Genomic DNA, 8,023 nt, shown 5'->3' on the forward strand with positions numbered 1-8,023 from the left:
ACCCTTCCTCCTCTTCTCCAAGTCCCATTCTGCCCCCATTTGTTGCCCTATCCTCTTCTCCTCAGAGAAGGGGGGCTCCTCCCTTGAATACCATCCTACCCTGTGACACCTAGTCCCAGCAGGACTAGGCACATCCTATCCCACTGAGCCCAACCAGGCATTCCAGGTAGGAGTAAGAGGATCCAATGGCAGGGAACAGAGACTGATACAGCCCCACTCGGCTTGTTAGGGTTGCCACAAGGCCAAGCTGCACAGTTGCCTCAAATATGTAGGGCCAATTGCTACAAATGTACAAGTGTACAGACCCTGGGTATGCAGGGCTGTGAGCCATGAGTGGAAGCCTACTAAGGTTGAGCTAAAGATTTGAAGTCCCAGAGATCTTAAAGGGATATTAGGAGTTTCACCTGCTCCTGGCACCAGGTCCTTGTCACATAGCTACAGACATCACCACCCATAGATTTGTCCCCATCAGTCATGTATGGGCAATGTCCCAAGCCCTTCTACATATAGATGAGACATCTCTAATGTCTCAGTCTAAGACAATAGGGAAAGGGGTATGACCGCAGTAAAATAGTCTCAAAAAAGAATTCTCCATGATAATAAGGTTCCTAGAGATCCGGAGCGCATGCCAGTAAGCTTCCCTTCCCATACATTATTTCCTGCAAAAGGTATTTAATTTAAGGCCACCCTGAGAAGTGGGTTATGATTTTATGTATCCATTTTCCACCATGACAATAAACTGTTTATAATCATAGACTGCCTCTTTTCATTGAGATCTGTCATGGGGTGCCATGGAGAAGGCCTAGCTGCTGTCTAGTCTCCTGTAGAAGGCCTCTCTGCACTCCCAGCCACAAGGCTGCTGTCATCAAGTCAAGGACTCTCTCCACTGGGGCTAGCCTGAGCTCTCCTTTTGCCCTGGCTCTGAGTCTAGATGCAGCCTGCAGGCCCTCATCTTTTTTTTTTTGCCCTTCTGCAACTCCCAGCAGAACCTTGATGTTCCAAGAATGTGAGAACCCCATAGCCCCAGCTTTGTTGCAGGCCCCTGGGTCCCTTGAACCAGCTCGAGCTTTCCCACACCCCTGAAGCAGTGTGTCTGCGCATCCCTGTGGCCCAGCACCAAGTAGCACAATGGGGTAAGTGCAGTCAAACTCTCACATTCCACTTCCCCAAGTGGCCATACACTGAGGTAGAGCAGATGTGGAACTACAACCCTACATGGATACAGCCACTGCTGCTTGCTTCTTTCTTGCTGGGCTGGTCTCTGTTAGCTTCATGGTCCCAAGTTATTTTTCTCTGTAGGTTTCTTTTTGGTGTTGTTGACACCTCTGGCTTACTCAATTCTATCCCCCACTCTTCAAAAAAATCTGTGAGTTCCACCTAATGTATGGTTGTGGGTCAATGTATCTGCCTTCATCTGATGCTGGATAAAGCCTCTTAGAAGATAGTTTTTTTATTAGCTTGAGAATTTCTTATTTGCATTTCGAGTGTTATTCCCTTTCCCGGTTTCCGGGCAAACATCCCCCAATCCCTCTCCCTCCCCTTTATTATGGGTGCTTTCCTCCCTATCCTCCCCCCATTGCCATCCTCCCCCCAACAATCTAGTTCACTGGGGGTTCAGTCTTAGCAGGACCCAGGGCTTCCCCTTCCACTGGTGATCTTACTAGGATATTCATTGCTACCTATGAGGTCAGAGTGCAGGGTCAGTCCATGTATAATCTTTAGGTAGTGGCTTAGTCCCTGGAAGCTCTGGTTGCTTGGCATTGTTGTACATATGGGGTCTCGAACCCCTTCAAGCTCTTCCATTTCTTTCTCTGATTCCTTCAACGGGGGTCCTATTCTCAGTTACTGGTTTGCTGCTGGCATTCGCCTCTGTATTTGCTGTATTCTGGCTGTGTCTCTCAGGAACGATCTACATTCGGCTCCTGTCAGCCTGCACTTCTTTGCTTCACCCATCTTGTCTAATTGGGTGGCTGTATATGTATGGGCCACGTGTGGGGCAGGCTCTGAATGGGTGTTCCTTCTGTGTCTGTTTTAATCTTTGCCTCTCTATTCCCTGCCAAGGGTATTCTTGTTCCCCTTTTAAAGAAGGAGTGAGGCATTCACGTTTTGATCATCTGTCTTGAGTTTCATTTGTTCTAGGCATCTAGGGTAATTCAAGCATGTGGGCTAATAGCCACTTATCAATGAGTGCATACCATATGTGTTTTTCTGTGATTGGGTTACCTCACTCAGGATGATATTTTCCAGTTCCAACCATTTGCCTACGAATTTCATAAAGTCATTGTTTTTGATAGCAGAGTAATATTCCATTGTGTAGATGTACCACATTTTCTGTATCCATTCCTCTGTTGAAGGGCATCTGGGTTCTTTCCAGCTTCTGGCTACTATAAATAAGGCTGCGATGAACATAGTGGAGCACGTGTCTTTTTTATATGTTGGGGCATCTTTTGGGTATATGCCCAAGAGAGGTATAGCTGGATACTCAGGTAGTGGAATGTCCAATTTTCTTAGGAACCTCCAGACTGATTTCCAGAATGGTTGTACCAGTCTGCAATCCCACCAACAATGGAGGGGTGTTCCTCTTTCTCCGCATCCTTGCCAGCATCTGCTGTCATCTGAGTTTTTGATCTTAGCCATTCTCACTGGTGTGAGTTGAAATCTCAGGGTTGTTTTGATTTGCATTTCCCTCATGACTAAAGATGTTGAACATTTCTTTAGGTGTTTCTCAGCCATTCGGCATTCCTCAGCTGTGAATTCTTTGTTTAGCTCTGAACCCCATTTTTTAATAGGGTTATTTGTCTCCCTGCAGTCTAACTTCTTGAGTTCTTTGTATATTTTGGATATAAGGCCTCTATCTGTTGTAGGATTGGTAAAGATCTTTTCCCAATCTGTTGGTTGCCGTTTTGTCCTAACCACACTGTCCTTGGCCTTACAGAAGCTTTGCAGTTTTATGAGATCCCATTTGTCGATTCTTGATCTTAGAGCATAAGCCATTGGTGTTTTGTTCAGGAAAATTTTTCCAGTGCCCATGTGTTCCAGATGCTTCCCTAGTTTTTCTTCTATTAGTTTGAGTGTGTCTGGTTTGATGTGGAGGTCCTTGATCCACTTGGACTTAAGCTTTGTACAGGGTGCTAAGCATAGATCGATCTGCATTCTTCTACATGTTGACCTCCAGTTGAACCAGCACCATTTGCTGAAAATTCTATCTTTTTTCCGTTGGATGGTTTTGGCTCCTTTGTCAAAAATGAGGTGCCCATAGGTGTGTGGGTTCATTTCTGGGTCTTCAATTCTGTTCCATTGGTCTATCTGTCTGTCTCTGTACCAATACCATGCAGTTCTTATCACTATTGCTCTGTAATTCTGCTTGAGTTCAGGGATAGTGATTCCCCCTGAAGTCCTTTTATTGTTGTTTTGCTAGGTGAATATCTGCAGGCATAGCAGAGTATCAGGGGTTGGCTCTCTCAAATGGGATTGGTCTCAAGTTGGGGCAGTCATTGGTTGACTTATCTCTCTATACCTGCTCCATATTTATATTTATCTTTGTCTTTAGTCCAGGCAAATTTTGGATTAAAGGTTTTGTGGATGAATTGATGTCCCCTTCTCTCCTCTGGAAGTCCTTTATATATACAAATGTTTTACATGAATATTTGTATTATACCACATATGTGTCTATTTCCTGTGGAAATCAGAAGAAAACAATCTGTCTTTTTTTAACTGAAGCTATGCATGTTTGTAAACTATGATGTAAGTCCTGGGAATCTGAACCCACATGCTCTTTACAAATATAATTATCTACAAGAGGTGGACACTTCAGTGTCTGTAACACCCTCTGGTAAGAATATCATCTAAATTTACCCCCATAGACTCTTATACACTCCCCCACATATGGTGTGAGCCACTTCCAGAGATTCCCAACACCAAATAGATTGGACCAGAAAAGAAACACCTCCCAACACATAATAGTCAAAACACCAAATGCAGGAAATACAGAAAGACTATTAAAAATAGTAAGGGAAAAAGGTCAATAACATATAAAAGCAGACCTACCAGAATCACACCAGATTTTTCGCCAGAGACTATGAAAGCCAGAAGATGCTGGACAGATGTCATACAGACGCGAAGAGAACACAAATGCCAGACCAGGTTACTGTATCGTTCAAAACTCTCAATTAACATAGATGGAGAAACCAAGATATTCCATGACAAAACCAAATTTACACAATATCTTTCTACAACTCCAGCACTACAAAGGATAATAAAGGGTAAAGCCCAACATAAGGAGGCAAGCTATACCCTAGAAGAAGCAAGAAACTAATCGTCTTGGCAACAAAACAAAGAGAATGAAAGCACACAAACATGACCTCACATCCAAATATGAATATAACAGGAAGCAATAATCACTATTCCTTAATATCTCTCAATATCAATGGCCTCAACTCCCCAATAAAAAGACATAGACTAACAAACTGGATACGCAACGAGGACCCTGAATTCTGCTGCGTACAGGAAACACACCTCAGAGACAAAGACAGACACTACCTCAGAGCAAAAGGCTGGAAAACAACTTTCCAAGCAAATGGTCAGAAGAAGCAAGCTAGAGTAGCCATTCTAATATCAAATAAAATCAATTTCCAACTAAAAGTCATCAAAAAAGATAAGGAAGGACACTTCATATTCATCAAAGGAAAAATCCACCAAGGTGAACTCTCAATCCTAAATATCTATGCCCCAAATACAAGGGCACCTACATACCTAAAAGAAACCTTACTAAAGCTCAAACACACATTGCACCTCACACAATAATAGTGGGAGATTTCAACACCCCACTCTCATAAATGGACAGGTCATGGAAACAGAAATTAAACAGTGATGTCGACAGACTAAGAGAAATCATGAGCCAAATGGACTTAACAGATATTTATAGAACATTCTATCCTAAAGCAAAAGGATATACCTTCTTCTCAGCTCCTCATGGCACTTTCTCCAAAATTGACCATATAATTGGTCAAAAAACGGGCCTCAACAGGTACAGAAAGATAGAAATAATCCCATGCGTGCTATCGGACCACCACGGCCTAAAACTGGTCTTCAATAACAATCAAGGAAGAATGCCCACATATACGTGGAAATTGAACAATGCTCTACTCAATGATAACCTGGTCAAGGAAGAAATAAAGAAAGAAATTAAAAACTTTTTAGAATTTAATGAAAATGAAGGTACAACATACCCAAACTTATGGGACACAATGAAAGCTGTGCTAAGAGGAAAACTCATAGCGCTGAGTGCCTGCAGAAAGAAACAGGAAAGAGCATATGTCAGCAGCTTGACAGCACACCTAAAAGCTCTAGAACAAAAAGAAGCAAATACACCCAGGAGGAGTAGAAGGCAGGAAATAATCAAACTCAGAGCTGAAATCAAGCAAGTAGAAACAAAAAGGACCATAGAAAGAATCAACAGAACCAAAAGTTGGTTCTTTGAGAAAATCAACAAGATAGATAAACCCTTAGCCAGACTATCAAGAGGACACAGAGAGTGCGTCCAAATTAACAAAATCAGAAATGAAAAGGGAGACATAACTACAGATTCAGAAGAAATTCAAAAAATCATCAGATCTTACTATAAAAACCTATATTCAACAAAACTTGAAAATCTTCAGGAAATGGACAATTTCCTAGACAGATACCAGGTACTGAAGTTAAATCAGGAACAGATAAACCAGTTAAACAACCCCATAACTCCTGAGGAAATAGAAGCAGTCATTAAAGGTCTCCCAAACAAAAAGAGCCCAGGTCCAGCCGGGTTTAGTGCAGAATTCTATCAAACCTTCATAGAAGACCTCATACCAATATAATCCAAACTATTCCACAAAATTGAAACAGATGGAGCCCTACCGAATTCCTTCTACGAAGCCACAATTACTCTTATACCTAAACCACACAAAGACACAACAAAGAAAGAGAACTTCAGACCAATTTCCCTTATGAATATCGACGCAAAAATACTCAATAAAATTCTGGAAAACCGAATTCAAGAGCACATCAAAACAGTCATCCACCATGATCAAGTAGGCTTCATCCCAGGCATGCAGGGATGGTTTAATATACGGAAAACCATCAACGTGATCCATTATACAAACAAACTTAAAGAACAGAACCACATGATCATTTCATTAGATGCTGAGAAAGCATTTGACAAAATTCAACACCCCTTCATGATAAAAGTCCTGGAAAGAATAGGAATTCAAGGCCCATACCTAAACATAGTAAAAGCCATATACAGCAAACCAGTTGCTAACATTAAACTAAATGGAGAGAAACTTGAAGCAATCCCACTAAAATCAGGGACTAGACAAGGCTGCCCACTCTCTCCCTACTTATTCAATATAGTTCTTGAAGTTCTAGCCAGAGCAATCAGACAACAAAAGGAGATCAAGAGGATACAGATCGGAAAAGAAGAGGTCAAAATATCACTATTTGCAGATGACATGATAGTATCCCAAAAGTTCCACCAGAGAACTACTAAAGCTGATAAACAACTTCAGCAAAGTGGCTGGGTATAAAATTAACTCAAATAAATCAGTTGCCTTCCTCTATACAAAAGAGAAACAAGCCGAGAAAGAAATTAGGGAAACGTCACCCTTCATAATAGACCCAAATAATATAAAGTACCTCGGTGTGACTTTAACCAAGCAAGTAAAAGATCTGTACAATAAGAACTTCAAGACACTGGGGAAAGAAATTGAAGAAGACCTCAGAAGATGGAAAGATCTCCCATGCTCATGGATTGGCAGGATTAATATAGGAAAAATGGCCATTTTACCAAAAGCAATCTACAGATTCAATGCAATCCCCATCAAAATACCAATCCAATTCTTCAAAGAGTTAGACAGAACAATTTGCAAATTCATCTGGAATAACAAAAAACCCAGAATAGCTAAAGCTATCCTCAACAATAAAAGGACTTCAGGGGGAATCACTATCCCACTATGTTCATCGCAGCCTTATTTATAATAGCCAGAAACTGGAAAGAACCCAGATGCCCTTCAACAGAGGAATGGATACAGAAAATGTGGTACATCTACACAATGGAATATTACTCTGCTATCAAAAACAACGAGTTTATGAAATTCGTAGGCAAATGGTTGGAAGTGGAAAATATCATCCTGAGTGAGCTAACCCAATCACAGAAAGACATACATGGTATGCACTCATTGATAAGTGGCTATTAGCCCAAATGCTTGAATTACCCTAGATCCCTAGAACAAAGGAAACTCAAGACGGATGATCAAAATGTGACTGCTTCACTCCTTCTTTAAATGAGGAAAAAGAATACCCTTGGCAGGGAAGGGCGAGGCAAAGATTAAAACAGACACAGAAGGAACACCCATTCAGAGCCTGCCCCACACGTGGCCCATACATATACAGCCACCCAATTAGACAAGATGGATGAAGCAAAGAAGTGCAGACCGACAGGAGCCGGATGTAGATCGCTCCTGAGAGACACAGCCAGAATACAGCAAATACAGAGGCGAATGCCAGCAGCAAACCACTGAACTGAGAATAGGACCCCCGTTAAAGGAATCAGAGAAAGAACTCGAAGAGCTTGAAGGGGCTCGAGACCCCAAAAGTATAACAATGTCAAGCAACCAGAGCTTCCAGGGACTAAGCCACTACCTAAAGACTGTACATGGACTGACCCTGGACTCTGACCCCATAGGTAGCAATGAATATCCTAGTAAGAGCACCAGTTTAAGGGGAAGCCCTAGGTCCTGCTAAGACTGAACCCCCAGTGAACTAGACTATGGGGGGAGGGCGGCAATGGGGGGAGGGTTGGGAGGGGAACACCCATAGGAAGGGGAGGGGGGAGGGTGATGTTAGCCCGGAAACCGGGAAAGGGAATAACACTTGAAATGTATATAAGAAATACTCAAGTTAATAATAAAAAAAAAGAATATGATTGACTTGTATGAATACCAATAACATGTTAAATCTAATATATGAGGTTTGTAATAAAACATAGTTT

The sequence above is a fragment of the Rattus norvegicus genome, chromosome 7, assembly GCF_021556685.1.
Source record: "Rattus norvegicus strain SHRSP/BbbUtx chromosome 7, alternate assembly SHRSP_T2T, whole genome shotgun sequence".
NCBI classification, from domain to species: Eukaryota; Metazoa; Chordata; class Mammalia; order Rodentia; family Muridae; genus Rattus; species Rattus norvegicus.